This window comes from Hyla sarda, chromosome 1, assembly GCF_029499605.1.
Source record: "Hyla sarda isolate aHylSar1 chromosome 1, aHylSar1.hap1, whole genome shotgun sequence".
Taxonomy (NCBI): Eukaryota; Metazoa; Chordata; class Amphibia; order Anura; family Hylidae; genus Hyla; species Hyla sarda.
The window spans coordinates 33,551,250-33,570,249 of NC_079189.1; the positions used below are offsets into that span (position 1 = coordinate 33,551,250).

The following is a 19,000-nucleotide window of genomic DNA, read 5'->3' on the forward strand; positions in this document are numbered from 1 at the left end:
CAAAGCTAGATAGAATGAGAGATAGGTAGAGATATAAGATAGATAGATGTGAGATAGATAAATGCCATAGTATTCAACTTTTTAAAGCGAAAAACACTACTGGATAGGATTTATAAAAAATGATTTTAATTTTATTCTCTATGTTTATGGTTTTTATTTCTATTCTTTTGTCTACTGTCACCGCTGTAGCTCTCATTACACATTATACTCCCGGGGGACTCAAGATGCACAAAAGTATAAAAGCAACAAAAGCTACATAGATGTGCAGGTAGAGAATATAAGTATATAGCACCCAATACATTAAACGTAGGGTACGCAAAACTCCATCTGTGCCAGTACATTGATTTTCTTTAATACTACAACTCTCTTGTATAGTAGCGTCTCATGTCACAGATGGTGTCTGCGTTTCAATAAAGCTGATTAAAAAAAAAAAAGACAAAAAAGCGTAGCTATTGAGCATAGAGGGGAGTGGTGGAGCTGAGCTCAGCTGATGCTGGTTCCTAGAGACCAGAGCTCTCACATACAACACATTGGAGCTGTCACTGGAGAGGAGAGCAGAGCCCTGCCACCGCTACTGCTGCTGTGTACACTCACCCTGCCAAACAATACACACTATATATACCCAACATAACCTGCCTGCAAGAACAACACTGCCCTGTGGGATTATACTGTTACAATACACCAGGAAGGAGACAAGTACAAGCACTGGCGAGGTGAGTAGTAGCATGCATGCATCCATCCTACTCTCAATGCAAATGTCAGATGTCTGGGTACCAGGGTACATGACGGTTGAAATGGAAATTTAAAATTTGAATTTTTTTTGAGAATTTAGCAATTTCTTTTGTGGAGAGGATTGTTGTAAGCATCAGCCGGTCTCCATGAGCACAGTACTACTCTCAACAATGGTCCTCTACTAAGCTTGCCTGGTGTGATTTTCATTGCAGGCAGGCATGTTGGAAGGATGCTGATCTGATGGGAGGGAGGCTGGGGAAGAGGGGGGGAGGTTTGGCTGCTGATGTACAGGGAAGACGCTTTTCCTTTCTTTATTCCCTCATGTTCCTCCTTTGTGATGGGAATAGTATAATAGCCGACATCTGCAGGTCCCTTTACCACTTGCCACTTCCTCTACCCCCCTCCCATAGCCCCCTTGCATGACCTGCCTTATACCGACCAGCTGGCATTAAAAATTGACAAGGCGGCAGAGGGGGGGGGGGGGGGGTGTCATATTTGGAATTGTGCATGCTTTTTTAAAATTAGGCCTGATTTTTTTAAATTTCTTGGTAGTGGGGGGGGGGTCTTCAAACTATCTGCTTTATAGGGTTGCTTAGGATGTCTTGCATCCTGGGGATTGTAGGGTCAACAAGGGACAAAGGCTTTTAAATTGGCGGTGAAAGCTTTAAATTCAGTGCAACTTTTTATTATGAGAATTTTTTCAGATTTTAATTTTTTTTTTTTTCAAAAAAGGAAAGAACTCCATAGAGGCCAATGATAGATGGGATTAAAACTCCACATCCCAGCACTGGTTGTGATTTATAGATGATTACACAGCAAATTCCATTAATGTCGTTTTTTTGGTTATTTTTGCATCATGCTTCTTTTACACTTTTATATTCTCAAACCGTTCGCTCTGTGTGGTATTCTTCATGGTTTAATGCCGTCTCAGCACTTCTAAGAGTTTTCCTCCAATGTGATGTGTGATGCTGTGATTCCTTATGTGAAGTGGTCCATCCAGGTTGTGGCTAAGTTTACAGGGAGCCAGACTATATATATATATTACATTGCAGGCAAATATTTTAGCTTTTTATAGCTTATATTATTATTTAATTATTATTTTACTTAATATAATTGTTCTATGATGATACATTTTTATAATCATCAGTGGCTTATGAACTGATTGTATTAGATATGAAAAGATAATTATTTTAAGTGACTATTATTATTATTAATATTGGTGGTCTAAGCAGTTGTAGCAGTGTATTGGTACTATTAGCTGTCTATGAATTATTTTTAGTGGTATATTATTGGCATTATTTACTTCAGTTGTGTATTATTATTATTATTAACATAATCATAAAGATTATTATTCATATTGTTAGTTTCTGTCCATTATTAGTGGTATATTATTTAATAATATTGTATGTCAATTTTTAATTACTATAGATTATTTTTATGGTATTTGATATTATTATTTGTCTATGTATTACTATTAAACTTATTATTATAGGTAAGAGTATATTATTTGGTATATCTGTATATCATTGTTATTATAATGATTATTAATAATAATAATAATAATAATAACCACTGAAAATAATATTTATTAATCATAACAATTCTGATAATAATAATCTTCTAATGATAATAATAATAATAATAATAGCAATAATAATAATAATAATAATAATAATAATAATAATAATAATAATAAAATGTTATTAGTAGTGGTACGTTGCTGTATTTGATATTGGTTATCTTTTTTTTATTATTATTATTATTATTATTATTATTATAAATAGAAGTATTATTACTGGAAGATTATTATTATTATCATCATTGTTATTATTAATAAATATTATGTTCAGTGGTATGTTCCTGCATTTTGGTATTAGTTGTTCTATTAATGATTATTAATTAACTATTCAGCTACATTGTCTACAATGTTATACTGCTCTTGTGTGACATATTAACCCATTATAGGGATGTACAGGATTGGCTCACCACGCTGTTCAGCACATTGTCATTAAGTGAATCATTGCCCTGTCTAATCTCCATCCTCGCTGGGTCTGTGGTGGGTCACTATTGTGAATACTCAAGAGAAGGACAATAATGTTATTGCTTATGTAGATGACATCGCCTGCAGCTTTGGTTGTGGATGTTGCTTTGTTGTATTTCTTATCAGGCTGTGAATTATCTTGCTTTATGGGGTTTATACCCTAAATTGCAATGCCTATGTGTATTATTATTATTATTATTATGTAACATTTTCATTATTATGCACTTCGTACATTGGTCTTATTACTTTCTGATATGTGCAATTGATTCACAAACTGCTGATCGATTAGTTCACCTCTGCTAAACATATGACTGGGTTTTCCTAAGTTTAAAGCTCACAAAGCAAATGTATATTGAAAGGGGTTCATCATTATTCATGGATCGGTTTATAATATTACTGTGAATACAATGTGATATGTGTTATACCATAACCTGTTTTGTATCTTTGGATACTTTTTACACCTCATCTCTGGTGATTATGAGGATGCGATGAGATACTTGAGGTTTCTTTTACTTGTTGGATGGCTTTCCAGCTATTGGGCAACATTGTTATTGGTGCCCAACTGTTGTTGCCTAATGATGCCCCTGAAAATTGCTTATCATTTGGCAACTAAAAAAGTCAAAGGGCTCCTGAAGTCTAATGTTTTGGTCACCTCATAGGGTTTTGTCACTAAATTGATACCAAAATACAGTAATTGATGACATTTTTGAAAAACTAAGTAGAGAAAAAAATCATGACATATGGTTCAAATTATGGTAAAAGTGAGAATTATAATCGGGGCGGGGGTGGGGACTCCATTATTTTCCATATTATATTGCCTACGAGAAAGTGTTGTTGCTGTTGTTGTTTAATTTACATTTTTAATTTAAACTTTTGAAGTTTTTGTAAGTACAAATATGCAAGTATGCCTGCCACCAGATGATACCCTATAAGCCTGCTCATACTGTGCTATGTTTTAAAATAATCATTCTTAGCACGTTAGTGTTATAGCAGGCCATTGCTGCAATCCGCAGAAAAAGAACTTTGAGTCAGTTGTGCGCCGTGTGCAGATAACTACCAAATAGTCATTGGGGCGGAAACTAGTCACTGGCTTTGATCACAGTTCAGCTGGTGTGATTGACAGGAAAGGAGCTTCCTACGTCACTGTCTGCAGCCATTGAAGCATTGTCTTCAGGGAATCGCTGTGCTGGGGTGTAATAGCCTCGAACGCAAAGTGAAGAAGAGGATCACTGGGGGGAACACCTTTCAGGAGTCAGGGATCACCCCATTGGCAAGACTAGGTGTCATGTACCTGGACAGCAGTAAAAAAGTCCTGGAAGGTGTTCAGTGACGATCCTTTACTGAAATAGATTTTGGGGCTATCAAACACCAGCGCAGTGATGCCCTGAAGCTGACTGGCTGCAGACAGTGATGTAAGAAGCTTCTCGTCTGTCAATCACACCTGCCAATCTGTTATCCCATGCAAAAGTCATTGACTAAATTCGTCCCCAAGGGCTACTTGGTAGCCATCAGCATTTGGTGCGCAACTGAATAAAAGTTCTTTCAATGTGGACTTCCCCAGTGGCCTGTTATAACACTAACATGGTAGGAATGATTATTTAAACGCCTATAGCACAATAGGAGCAGTAGAATTTGTTGGTTCCATGTAAAGTCTTGGATGTACTTATAAGGGTTATCACATTTGACCTAAAGTTCAAACTCAAGTTCAAGCTCAAACTTTCAGTTCAAACTTTTATATTTATGAACTCATGTTAATACATGTTAATACAGAGAAAGGTAAAAATATTTTTACATTGCTCATAATTCTTGTATTTTTTTTGCTCAATGTAGACCAAGTGATATTAAAACTTTAGAAATGTTGCCAACTTGGATGATAGGTCAAGGTCCAGATAGTTGTGCCATCAATTCAGTTTGAATGCAAAGTCACATCAATATGTTGCCAAGGTGGCCCAAAATATAGCCTACTCCTTAGGTAACTCACAGATATAGTACAGGTTCTATGTTCAATGTTTATACAATGAATCTAAAACTTTTTCAAGAATAATTGCTCTATATAACAACATCGGCTGCTGGGTAGTTTGACTGACTTTCTAAAAGAGTCCTGAGAGAATTAGTTCCTTGATTGTTGTGAACATTGTATTTTGATCCCAAAACTGGCCCCAAAAGGTTAATCTGCCATATGACATTGGTATAACAAAAGAGGAGGCAGAGATAATAGTTGGGTCTGGACTAGATGCCTAAGAAGGAGCAACAGCTAGCCTGATGCATAGTTATATTACATAGTTACATAGTTAGTATGGTTGAAAAAAGACATACGTCCATCAAGTTCAACCAGGGAATTGAAGGGAAGGGCGTAAGGGGATAAGGGGAAGTTAATAAGTTTAGAAAAAAGAAAGAGTCCCTAAAGTTCATCTTATAAAATCAGAATAAATCCCTGGATCAACATTCTATTCGCATAAACTAGTATACATAACCTGTAATATTATATTTTTTCCAGAAAAACATCCAGGCCCCCTTGAATTTGCTCATTGAGTCAGACATCACAACATCATGTGGCAGAGAGTTCCATAGTGTCACTGCTCTTACAGTAAAGAATCTCTGTCTGATGATGGTGAAGCCTTCTTTCCTCTAGACGTAGAGGATACCCCCTGGTCATGGTTACCGGCCTAGGTATAAAAAGATCACTAGAAAGATCTCTGTTCTGTCCATTCATATATTTGTTCAACGTGATCAGATCGCTCCTAAGACGTCTTTTCTCCAAACTAAATAACCCCAAGCTTGATAACCTGCCTTGGTCCTGTAATCCTCCCATACCATTAACTATCTTGTTGCCCTCCTCTGCACCCTCCAGTTCTGCCATATGCGTCTTTTATACAGGTGCCCAAAATCTGTTGACTTTATTAGCCTTGTTAGCAGCTGCCTGGCACTGATCAATAGCCGAGTTTACTTTACCATTACCCCCAAGTCCTTTTAGGTAGAAGTTTTACCTGATGTTTTATTATTAAGTACAGAATTGTACATTAAATTTCATTTGCCATGTCTGGGCAGCTTCCAGCTTCACCAGATCCCTCTGTAATATTATGTTATCATCCTATGTGGTGATCACCTTACCCAGTTTAGTGTTATCTGCAAATATAGAGATTCTACTCTGAAATCCCTCTACAAGGTTATTAATAAATATATTGAAAAGAAGTGGACCCAGTACTGACCCCTGTAGTACTCCAGTACGTCACTGTCACCCAACCAGAGTAAGTTCCATTGATCCCCACCTTCCTATCACTGAGCCAGTTGTTAACCCATACACATATCCACCCCTAGTCCCAGCATCCTTAGTTTATGTACTAACCTTTTGTGCGTCACAGTATCAAATGCCTTAGAAAAGTCCAGATATATAACATCCACAGTTTCACCTCGATCCAATCTATAACTGATCTCCTCATAGAAGCTGATTGGGTTAGTCTAACAAGTCCAATCCTGCAAATGCCTATGTCAATGATGGTTAAGAGGTTATTTTCATTAAAATATTCCAGATATCTAAGATATTTAAGATATTAAGAAAACCCTCAAAATCTTACCCACAACAGCTGTTAAACGTACAGGCCTATAGTTCCCAGGATCCCTTTTTGACCCCTTTTTGAATACTGGCCCCACATGGCGCCAGTCCTGTGAAACAATACCTGTCCTTATAGAATCTTTAAACAGGCAAGATTTGCAGCATTTACATTATTCCTTCTCATGTCATCTAACAATGGATTTTCCTGTGTAAATACAGTAGAACAGAAGGCATTTAGTAGATTGGCCTTTACCTCATCCTCCTCCACCATTACACCTAGATTATTTCTTAGGGGGACAATATTGTTATTGAAGGGTAGGTTGGGTGTTTATTTACATTTTAAATTAGAGTATTAGAGTATCAGATACATTGGGGCCCAAGAGCTTTTTAGCTATAATACACCTTTTAATAATGTGCACGTTTTTCATAGACAAGTTGGAATATCTATGAAGAAAGTATGTGGACATCCATCTAAGAATTCCTTGACTTTGCCGTGACTTTGGCAGCTGTATAAATCATGGTAAATTTATCCAGTCCGCTGCCAAGTCATCGCGCATCAATGCTGCGTTAAATGTCACCTACTAGAAATGCAGGTATCCACAAATAATAAGATGTATGTGTGTTCAGTACAAAGGGATGGGAAAAGTCAGTCTCTTTTTTATATAGACTTTTTGTCCAATATAATTTTTTTATATACAATAGGAAGATTTTTTTTGTTATCTTATATATTTTTCTCTATGTATTTTTTTTTTATGTGTATTTTTTAATCTTGTCTTTTTTTGTACATTATGGACGTCTATGGTAGTTCTGCTGGGGACCGATAAAATTACTGTTGGTACTCTGTATATACAACAAACATCTTAAAATGGTGTATTTTCCTCTTATATATCCGCCTGTGTCTATGTAATATTCATTGACACTTCCACTATTGATTTTTGAGGGTGTAGAAGTTTGAGCCCACATGACTGACATTGTGGTTTTTTGGGCTCCTGCCACTCTGGCCTCCACTGCACATTATAGTGGTTGCACAGAGTGTTTAACCCCTTAAGGATCAAGCCCATTTTGACCTTAAGGACCAGGCCAATTTTATTTTTGCGTTTTCGTTTTTTCCTCCTCGCCTTCTAAAATCCATAACTATTTTATATTTCCATGTACAGAGCCATATAAGGGCTTGTTTTTTGCATGACCAATTGTACTTTGTAATGAAACCTCTCATTTTAGCATAAAATGTACGGCGAACCGCCCAAAAATTTTTTTTAGGGAGGAAATTTAAATGAAAACCACATTTCTTTGCACATTTTGTAGAGTTTTGTTTTCACACTGTACACTTTACGGTAAAAATGTGTTCTTTATTCTGTGGGTCAATACGATTAATATGATACCCAAGGCTAGATACTTTTATATTTTTGTACCGCTTAAAAAAAAATCGAAAACCTTTTGTACAAAATCAGCAATCTAAAATCGCCCTAATTTGACCACCTATAACTTCTTAATTTTTCCGTATATAGGGTGTTATAGGGCTCATGTTTTGCGCCTTCATCTGTACTTTTTATCATTACCACATTTGCATATATAAAACTTTTAGATCATTTTTTATAAAAATATTTTTGCAATAAAATGGTACAAAAAAGTTATATTTTGATGGTTCGGACATTTACGCACGCAGCGATACCAAATATGTTTGTAAAGAAAAATACGATTTTTGGGGGGTAAAATGAGAAAAGAGGACAATTTTCATTTTTATTGGGGAAGGCAATTTTTTTACTTTTTTTTTACTTTTTATTTTTACAGTTTTTTTTTTTTTTTACACTTTTTATGTCACCATAGGGGACTATCTATAGCAATCATTTGATTGCCAATACTGTTCAGTGCTATGCATAGGACATAGCACTGATCAGTATTATCGGTGATCTTTTGCTCTGGTCTGCTCGATCTCAGACCAGAGCAGGAGACGCCGGGAGACGGATGGAGGCAGGTGAGGGGACCTCCGTCCACCATTACAGATGATTGGATCGCCGCGTCAGCACTGCGGGCGATCCGATCATCAATATTAACATGCGCATTGCCGCAGATGCCATGATCTGGGCTGATCACGGCATCTGAACGGTTAATGGCAGACATCTGCGCGATCGCGGATGTCGGCCATTGCCGGCGGGTCCTTGGCTGCTGATAGCAGCCGGAACCTGACATGTATGATGCGAACATCGCTCCGATGCTCACAGTCATACACAGGACGTAAATGTACGTCCTGGTGTACGAAGTACTGCCAAATCAGGACATACATTTACGCTGTGGTTGTTAAAGGGGTACTCCGCTGGAAAACATTTTTTTTTTTAAATCAACTGGTGCCAGAAAGTTAAACAGATTTGTAAATTACTTCTATTTAAAAATCTTAATCCTTCCAGTACTTATCAGCTTCTATATGCTCCACAGGAAGTTATTTTCTTTTTGAATTTACTTTCTGTCTGACCACAGTGCTCTCTTCTGACACTTTTGTCCATTTTAGGAACAGTCAGGAGCAGTATAGGATTGCTATGAGGAATTGCTCTTACTCTGGACAGTTCCTGATATGGACAGAGGTGTCAGCAGAGAGCACTGTGGTCAGGCTGAAAAGAAATTCAAAAAGAAAATAACTTCCTCTGGAACATGCAGCAGCTGATATGTACTGAAAGGGTTAAGCTATTTAAATAGAAGTAATTTACAAATCTGTTTAACTTTCTGGCACCAGATGATTAAAAAACAAAAAGTTTTCCAGTGCAGTACCCCTTTAAGCACCTCCTTATTGCTTTATCCTTTGCATGTTAAAATTTGAGATGTGTGGACAGGTGTGACTTTTTTAGTATGACTCTTTTAGTACACAAGTTAGGATTTATTCTTGGAAAACTACCTACAGTTCCCATTTTTGGAATATGTAACATCTTCTTTAATTATGCACTACCCTACGCCTAATATATGAGCGTTTAGTGTGTATAATTAGAATGTTGAGTGCTTTAGATAGCATAGTATTCTTGGATCCTTTACCATGCCTTCTCATAATATGGCCACTACCTACCCACTGAACACTAATGTACTTGTGAGGCTGTGCAGGTCCTGGGTACTAGAGACACTGCTTTAGTAAGTTCTCTATTGGCCCTCAGTACGCTCAAGCCAGAAGACTTCTCCTATGAACGACATGTTGCTGCGCATGCGCACATTGCTCGGACCACGCTAGTATGTGATATATTTATTTATCTATTCCTCTAATTGGTGAATGTCTCTGTCTCGAGATAAAATAATTCTTTCTATGTGTCATAATAAAAATCTGCAACCCATTTTTGAATCATGGAATACCGACTGCTACTTTCAAAATTTTATATGCCGTGGATTAAAACCTTTCCAAAAGATTATCTTTTTGAGAAGACCCCCAACTGGAAGACCACTTTGGTGGTCATTTTAAAGAGGTGTTACTATTTCCCAATGGCACAAAGACCAGTTTCCACATAGCAAGTCCTACAGAGAGTGAACTTTTTGTCACGTAACCAATGTAGTTTGTGAATAGAACCCCCCCAGGGGTCAGGTCCTGGAAAAAAAAAGTGTGGGAACTCACCCAAGATTCCTACTTACGGACTGGTCCTGCAGGATTCCTGCTAATGAGAATGGTGTCCCTTCTGGGGAAAAAAAGGTCAGGAATTCAGTTCCCATGAGTTCCTGCAGGACTAGAGCCCTGGAACCCCGCTAAAAAAACAAACAAACAGATCTGTTCACAGATTTATTGTTAAACCAGGTAAAAAAAAACTGTGTGCTGCAATGTTTTCGCTCCTCAAAAAAATCTATGCAGAATTACACATATCAGCATTCCTCTGACGCCCTTTCAAATGAGTAGTATCTATTGAAAGATATGTTCCCATACCATGCAGGCCATCTCAAAGACAACACTTCCTATACTGGTTCACTAGTGCTTTGCACTTAAATGGGTACTCCGGTGGAAAACATTTTTGTTTGAATGAACTAGTGCAAGAAAGTTAAACAGATTTGTAAATTACTTCTATATAAAAATCTTAATCCTTCCAGTACTTATAAGCTGATGTATGCCCCACTAACTGTGCAATGCCCCTTTAAGTTAGAATGAGAACTTCTACAACATGGCCCTGAACTCCATGTTTTGGAGCAGTGAAAGGAGGGAAGAGAGGTACTGCAGAGTTAGTGTAGGTTGTATAATGCCCCACGGGGTGAACACTGTAAAGTATCTTGCCTGGTGGAATGTGGGGAGCCCTTAATGGTGAGGTGCCAGTGCAAATGTAGAGCAGGTGCAATTGTTTCCTTACTTAAAGAACAACAAAATCTTTCTAACAATGGAGGTACAATCTCTTAGTGGCTTGAAAAGAAAGGTTCCTCATGTGGGGATTGTGTTGGTGTCAGGATACCTGTAACTTGTAGTCCATTAGGCCTAGTTGATCTCTCAGAAGAAGGTTTGGTCATCATGTCCTAATAGTATAGTGCAGCTCAGAGGGTGGGATGCTTGTTTCTTGCCTTCCTTATTTCACAATTCCCTTACTGTATAGTGCAGATCTGAAGTTTCATGCCATAAAAGCCCCCTGGCCTGGCCCGAAGCCCTGAATGGCCCTAGATTAGTCCTTTGGAGTGAGCGCTTGAACAACTAATCCCTTAAGTTTGCATTCATCTTTGTTACTTTTTATCTCTGCTTGTAGATAAGGACCAGGGTGATACCAAACTGCCTGTACCTAGGGTAATAGTTTTGATGGAGACCTCACTCAAGTAAGTGTATACCTTACGATGATCACCCATGCAGGAGAGGTAGGGCAGATAACATTGTTATCACATCCTTCCCCTAAAAGAGGCTACTTTAAGCGTTGCGCTCTTGTAGAATAAAGGGAAGGCTCCAAACTAAACTAAACACCTCCATGGTGTAAACCATTCTCCATTACTCCAAGAGTCACAGAGGTGGAACCAAGTTGGTAGACCACATCTTCTTATTCCCTACTTTGACATACACGGACTATTGGGATGCTGTGCCCATGTCATGGCACATGCATAGTAACATAGTTCATAAGGTTGAAAAAAGACCAGAGTCCATCAAGTTCAACCTATAACCCTAATGAGTCCCTACTGAGTTGATCCAGAGGAAGGCAAAAAACCCTCATACTAGAGGTAAAAATTCCTTCCCGACTCCAAATATGTCATCAGAATAAATCCCTGGATCAAGGTTCTATCCCTATAAATCTAGTATACATAACCGGCGATGTTATTACTCTCCAAAAATGCATTCAGACCCCTTTTGAATTCTTTTACAGAGTTCCCCATGACCACCTCCTCAGGCAGAGAGTTCCATAGTCTCACTGCTCTTACAGTAAAGAACCCCCTGTCTGTGCTGGTGTAGAAACCTTCTTTACTCTAGACGTAGAGGATGCCCCCTTGTTATAGATACAGTCCTGGGTATAAATAGATCATGGGAGAGATCTCTGTACTGTCTCCTGATATATTTATACATAGTTATTAGGTCGCCCCTAAGCCTTCTTTTTTCTAAACTAAATAACCCTAATTCTGATAATCTTTCTGGGTACTGTAGTCCTCCCATTCCCCGTATTACCCTGGTTGCCCATCTTTGAACCCTCTCCAGCTCCACTATATATTTCTTGTACACTGGTACCTAGTACTGTACACAGTATTCCATGTGTGGTCTGACTAGTGATTTGTACAGCGATAGAATTATTTCCTTGTTGTGGGCATCTATGCCCCTATTGATGCACCCCATGATTTTACTTGCCTTGGCAGCAGCTGCCCGACACTGGTCACTATAGCTAAATTTACTGTTAACTAAGACTCCCAAGTCCTTTTCCACGTCAGTCGTCCCAAGTGTTCTCCCATTTAATACATAATCCCAGCCCGGATTTTTCCTCCCCATGTGCATTACCTTACATTTATCAGTGTTGAACCTCATCTGCCACTTCCCAGCCCAAACCTCCAACCTATCCAGATCCATTTGTAACAGTGCACTGTCCTCTATTGTGTTTATTGCTTTACAGAGTTTAGTATCATCTGAAAAGATTGCTACTTTACTATTCAACCCCTCTACAAGGTCATTAATACATTTATTAAATAAAACAGGACCCAAGACTGACCCCTGTGGTCCCCACTATTAGCAGTCACCCAATCAGAATAAGTATCATTAATAACCACCCTCTGTTTCCTATCACTGAGCCAGTTACTTAACCACTTGAACACATTCTCCCCCAGCCCAATCCTTCTCATTTTATGCACCAACCTTTTATGTGGAACCGTATCAAATTATTTGGAAAAATCCAGATACGACATCCAGCGATTGCCCCTGGTCCAGTCTGGAGCTCACCTCCTCATAAAAGCTGATCAGGTTAGTTTGACAGGACCGATCCCTCATAAATCCATGCTGATATGGGGTCATACATTAATTTTTATTAAGATACTCCAAAATAGCATCCCTTAGAAAACCCTCAAACAAATGACATACAACGGAGGTTAAACTAATAGCTCCTTTTTAAATATTGGCACCACATTTGCCATGCGCCAGTCCTGGGGAACAGTCCCTGTCACCATAGAGTCCCTTAATATAAAAAATTGGGGTCTGTTGATTACAATTACTTAATTACTTTAGAACACGGGGATGAATGCCATCTGGACCTGGTGATTTGTCTATTTTGATTTTTTTAGGCGGCACTGCACTTCTTCCTTGTTTCGACAGGTGACCTGTACTGGGGAGTTTACCTTATCACACTGTATTTCACCTGGCATTTCATTTTCCTCAGTGAATACAGTGGAGAAGAATTTGTTTAATATATTTGCTTTTTCCTGATCCCCATTTATAATTTCTTCCTCATAAGTTTTAAAGGGCCTACACTTTCATTTTTGACCTTTTTGTTATTTACATAGTTAAAGAACATTTTGGGGTTAGTTTTACTCTCTTTGGTAATGAGTCTTTCTGTCTCTGTTTTTGCGGCTTTTATCAGTTTTTTACATATTTTACATTTTTCTCCATAGCTTTTTAATGCTTCTTCACTGCCGTCCTGTTTTAGTAGTTTAAATGCTTTATTTTTGTCATTTATTGCCCCTTAACATTTTTATTCATCCATATTGGTTTTCTTTTTTTTCTGATCCTTTTATTCCCATAAGGTATAGACCTCTTACAGTGAGAATTAAAATTATTTTTAAAAGTCTCCCATTTAGTGTCAGTATTCTTGTTTTTGAGGACATTCTCCCAATTTATATTGTTAAGGGCTTCTCTGAGTTGATCAAACGTTGCCTTCCTAAAGTTCATTGTTTTTGTGGCCCCTCGAGAGATTCCCTTATTGAAGAACAAGTTATAATGTATTATATTATGATCACTATTTCCTAGGTGTCCTTCTACCTGCACATTAGTTACTCTGTCAGGTCTGTTGGTTAATATTAAGTCTAGTAGGGCGCCCCCTCTGGTTGGGCCCTGCACCATTTGGGACAGGTAATTGACTTTAGTTATAGTTAGAAAACTGTTTCCTTTATGAGATTCACAGGTCTCAGTCTCCCAGTTTATATCAGGATAGTTAAAGTCCCCCAATATTATCACATCATTTTGATTTGCTGCCTTGTTTATTTGACTCAGTAACTGATCTTCTGCCTCTTACATTTTGTTTGGTGGCTTAGAACAAACCCCTATCAGAATTTTTTTTTATTTTTATCTCCATATATTTCTACCCATAATGACTCCACATTATCGTTTCCGATGAACAACAGACTGTCCTGCGAGTCAAAGTGGAGAAGTTGGACAAAGCATGTGAAATAAATATCTCCAGCTGTTTACCTACATCGTTGTCATTGCAATGTACCTGAATTTTATGTTTTTACCAAGGTCTCTGAAAATATTGTATTTTATATGATATCCCATTGAGAGATATTAGCCTACTGTGTGCCATTATTTATACTCATATTTATTCTTACATATACTAGCTTATAGTCACTTATAATTGGTACATTCATTATGATACATTCCACAAACAATTCCATGGAACATGACGAGATGAGAGAGGGGAGGACCACAAGATCCGGATTCATAATAATAAACCAATTGCTGACGCATCATAAGTATGATTATATAATACTCAGTGATTATGATTACATGCAACTTTAATTCTTTTACTCAAATACATTTATATAATTTAACTGGATATGACTATGCAATATCCTTATCATTTTTTGATTACATTTTTTAGATAGACAAACCTATAATACTTCTGAGTGTTTGTTCGATTCTAATTTATATGAATATGATACATTGTTTTGTAATGTTCTTTTGGCCGTGTTTTGTTTTCTTTGGCCAAAGTTTTCTCAAAAACCAATAAAAATCATTTAAACCACATTAGCGTTTCCCTCCCATATATCCTTCCAGACATACAAACTCCTCCCCCTTTCCATTTTGTCCGATCCTTCCTGAATAGACTATAACCCTGTATGTTGACCGATTGTCCAACCAAGTCTCTGATATACCCACTATGTCATAATTCTCCTCAGACATCAACCTCTCCAGTTTGTCAGTTTTATTGGACAGACTTCTGGCATTAGTCAACATGCAATTCAATGGTGTATGTTTTTTTTCTTTCTATGAAGCCTATCCCTATTAACTATTCTAACCCCTCTCTCCGTTCCACCCCCATGTACATTAATAAGTCCCCCTCTCTATCTACACTATCTTCCCCCTCTATGTTGTAGGTTCCCTCCCCTCCAGTCCCTAGTTTAAACACTCCTCCACCCTGCTAGCCATCTTCTCCCCAGGCACAGCTGCACCCTCCCCATTGAGGTGCAGCCTGTCCAAACAGTAGAGTCGATATCTGACAGCGAAGTCGGCCCAGTTCTCCATGAACCCAAACCCCTCCTTCCTACACCAGCTTCTGAGCCACTTGTTTACCTCCCTGATCTCCCGCTGCCTCTCTGGTGTGGCTCGTGGTACTGGTAGTATTTCAGAAAATATTACTTGGAGGTCCTTGCCTTAAGCTTGCTGCCTAAGTCCCTGAAATCATTTTTAAGGACACTCTAACTACCTCTTACATTGTCATTGGTGCCAATGTGTACCATGACCGCTGGGTCCTCTCCAGCCCCACCCAACAATCTGTCAACCCGATCCGCAATGTGCCGAACTCGAGCGTCAGATAGACAACACACTGTTCAGCGATCCTGGTTTTTGTGACAGATCCCCCTGTCTGTCCCCTTAATAATTGAGTCCCCCACTACCAGTACCTGTCTGGCCTGCCCTGCACTCCTCCTTACTGTTGCAGACACTCCCCTGACAGTCAGAGGCAGAGTCCTGTTGCAGTACTGCTAGCTCTTATATGGCATCCCCCTCATCTGCCAACTGGACATTTTTTATTTAGAGAGTGAATGTGGCTGCTTTTCATAGCGCTGCTCTTCCACTTCTTTCCTTTTGTAAGGAGGCTATAGTTCAGAAAGTAGCAGTAGAAAACTCAGCTATTCCAAATGTCTCATCCTCAGGTTGGTTCAAATGTGTGGTTCCTGCCATTGAGTCCTTTGAAATGTCTACCCAAACCTAAATATTCAGCTGTTGAGTGGAGTTTCCCTTTAAAGGGGTACTCCACCGGAAAACATCTTATCCCCTATCCAAAGGCAGGACCCCCAGGTTCTTCACTCCGTGCTGGATGACTTGCGACCACAGCCGCCATGCCAACTCCCATAGACATGAATAGAGGGGGTGTGGCGTGATGTCACAAACACAGAAGCTCCAAGATACTGTGTTCCGGGCACCGGAGATCATGGGGGTCCCCACCAGCGGGACACCAGTGATCAGACATCGTATCCCCTATCCTCTGCATGGGGAAAAATATGTTTTCTGGCGCAGTACCCCTTTAAGGAAAGAAAACTGGACAAAAGTTGCTATCATAAAAGGCTTCTGTATAAAGAGGGCAATTTGTTTATTTATTTATATTTTGCTGCTCAAATGAGAAGGTTCTTCTTGGATTTCACACAGAGCATTATAATACACACTTATTACTATCATAGTTATTATTATGCGTACATTTGGATCCGTACTGCTCTGCTCTGCAAATCCTGTTAGCATACGTTATTGCTCAAGCACAACTGCAGTGTTGCTCGGACAGCAATCTCCTGTTTAATAGTCATTGGATTTTCAGCATATTACGCCTCTTATTTGTATAATAATTGGCTATCTAGAATATTATGATTATCATAGTGTAGGTTTTACATTGTGGATTATGGCAGAATTAAAGAGCTTTTGAAGAACCGGCTCGATATTAAAAGATAAATACCAGTCAGGCACAAAATGTATCCTGTTTGATCAGGTACACATTCTTACTTCTAGGGCGGGGATATTATTGCAGTTATATTCTTGTACATAAGAGGCAGTATTATAGTAGTTATATTCTTGTATATAGGAGGCAGTATTATAGTAGTTATCTCGGCAAGAGTAAATAGTCGGCACCTCTACCCCAAATAGCGCTCCTCCCTTAGTGCTTCAGCAGCAAGATGTATGTACCCTGGTTCCTGAATCTGTCCGCTACAGTTCCGTAAAGTGCTGGCAGGCACTGTACACTGTGTGGTTCCAAGTCCCTTAAAGATGCAGCATTCACAAAAGTATGCACAAAAGAGAAAGAGAGGGACGTCACTCACCAGGATTCGGTGCAATTTTTCTTTTATTTCATTTCAACGGTGCAGAGACATGGAGCACGGACGCCAGAAGGTAGGACTAGCTCATCAGTGGGAAGCTGGGTGACAGCTGTTGCGCGTGCGTATCACGCTTCTTCAGACCCTACCTGTTCCGTGATGCGTCACCCTTAAGAGCACACCTCCCTGGGTGACGCACCCGGAACAGGTGCGTGCTAACTGTTACATTAAAAACATTAAATAACAACTCGTAATGCAAAAGGATTTGTTACAAGTATAAAAGATTTCTATCTAAATAGTATGAATATAGAAAAGTACAAAAATTACAAAAATTATTCTCTTTATAAAAATGTATCTATAAAAAGAGAAAAGGGGAAAAGGGAAGAAGAAAAAAGGAAAAAAGGTTATAAATTAACCTGAAACATAGGAATATGAATTACAAAAAGACACTGTAGTCTACTCTTTCATTGAGTCCCAGGTTGCCGGCAGCATTAAGTTTTATAATCCATTTGGCTTCTGTTTGTAACAGAAGTTTTCTTTTGTCTGAATTTTCGGGGTGCACCTTTTTTTAGTTTTGACTGAGTAAACATGTTCCCTAAATCTAGTATTAAGGGTGCGTTTTGTGCTGCCAATATAAAACCTTCCACATGAACAGGTCATCGCATACACAACCCACTGGGTTCTACAGGTGATTAAGGTGTTAACATGTATAATTTCTCCACCAATTTGGGTGCTTTTTCCTATTTTCATATTGGGGCACCAAATACATGTACCACACTTGTGGTTCCCTGTGGAGCCAGATTTTGTGAGCCAGTCAGAGGTTTTTGGATTCGAACAGAAGTTACTACTAGTAACTGCATCCCTCAGGTTTTTACACCGCTTGAATGTAATAAGGGGTCTGTCATATACAAGTTTTCCTAGGTCGGTGTCACTTTTTATCAAGGACCAACTATTATGTACCGCTCTTCTTATAACTTTTTCAAGGGGACTAAATTTGAAGGAAAAGGAGAACCTAGGTGCTGGGTTATCGGAGGATTTTACTTTAATATCTTTTTTGGCTTTTTTGTTTTTGTTAATTGCGAGTAAATTGTTTCTATCCTGTGCTAAGGCTCTTTTTAGTGCTGTATTAATAATGAATACAGGGTAACCACGAGCCAGTAACCTCTGCTTCAGTTCTTCGGCTTGAGAAATAAACTTTTCATCGGTATCGTTGATGCGTCTCAAACGCAAAAATTGTCCGTAAGGTAAAGCGGTTTTTGTGTGTTGAGGATGATAGCTCGAGAACTGAAGCAGAGAATTAGAGGCTGTGGGCTTCCTATAACCTGATGTACGGAGTTCCCCTCCCTCTGTTTCGATAAGAACATCTAAGAATTCCATTTTTTTCGGATCGACTTTGTAAGTGAATCTAAGATTCATATCATTTTTTTCGTTGAGGTATTCTACAAATTCCCTGAAGTTCGTCGCGGTGCCATCCCAGGCGATGAACACGTCATCGACAAATCTGAGATAGCACCGGACGAACTTCAGGAAAGGAACAGTATTATAGTATTTACATTCTTTTACATTGGAGGCAGTATTATAGTAGTTATATTCTTGTATATAGGAGCAGTATTATCGTAGTTATATTCTTGTATATAGGAGCAGTATTATAGTAGTTATATTCATGTACATATGAGGCAGTATTATAGTAGTTATATTCTTGTATATAGGAGGCAGTATTATAGTAGTTATATTCTTGTATATAGGAGGCAGTATTATAGTAGTTATATTCTTGTACATAGGAGCAGTATTATAGTAGTTATATTCTTGTATATAGGAGCAGTATTATAGTAGTTATATTCTTGTACATAGGAGGCAGTATTATAGTAGTTATATTCTTGTATATAGGAGCAGTATTATAGTAGTTATATTCTTGTACATAGGAGCAGTATTATAGTAGTTATATTCTTGTATATAGGAGCAGTATTATAGTAGTTATATTCTTGTATATAGGGGCAGTATTATAGTAGTTATATTCTTGTACATAGGAGCAGTATTAT

The 19,000-nt window shown here is 38.4% G+C and overlaps 1 protein-coding gene across 4 annotated transcripts in view; it reads left to right on the forward strand.

Moving 5' to 3' along the window:
• The first annotated feature begins 496 nt into the window (after window positions 1-496).
• CTNNA2 (catenin alpha 2) overlaps window positions 497-19,000 on the forward strand; it is a 2,092,931-nt gene continuing 2,074,427 nt past the window's right edge. For 3 of the 4 annotated variants that reach the window (XM_056553838.1, XM_056553849.1, XM_056553844.1), the window contains exon 1: window positions 497-713. The gene's annotated coding sequence lies outside the window, so the exon portion shown is untranslated. The remainder of the gene's footprint in view (window positions 714-19,000) is intronic. The other variant, XM_056553837.1, reaches the window with a different exon arrangement.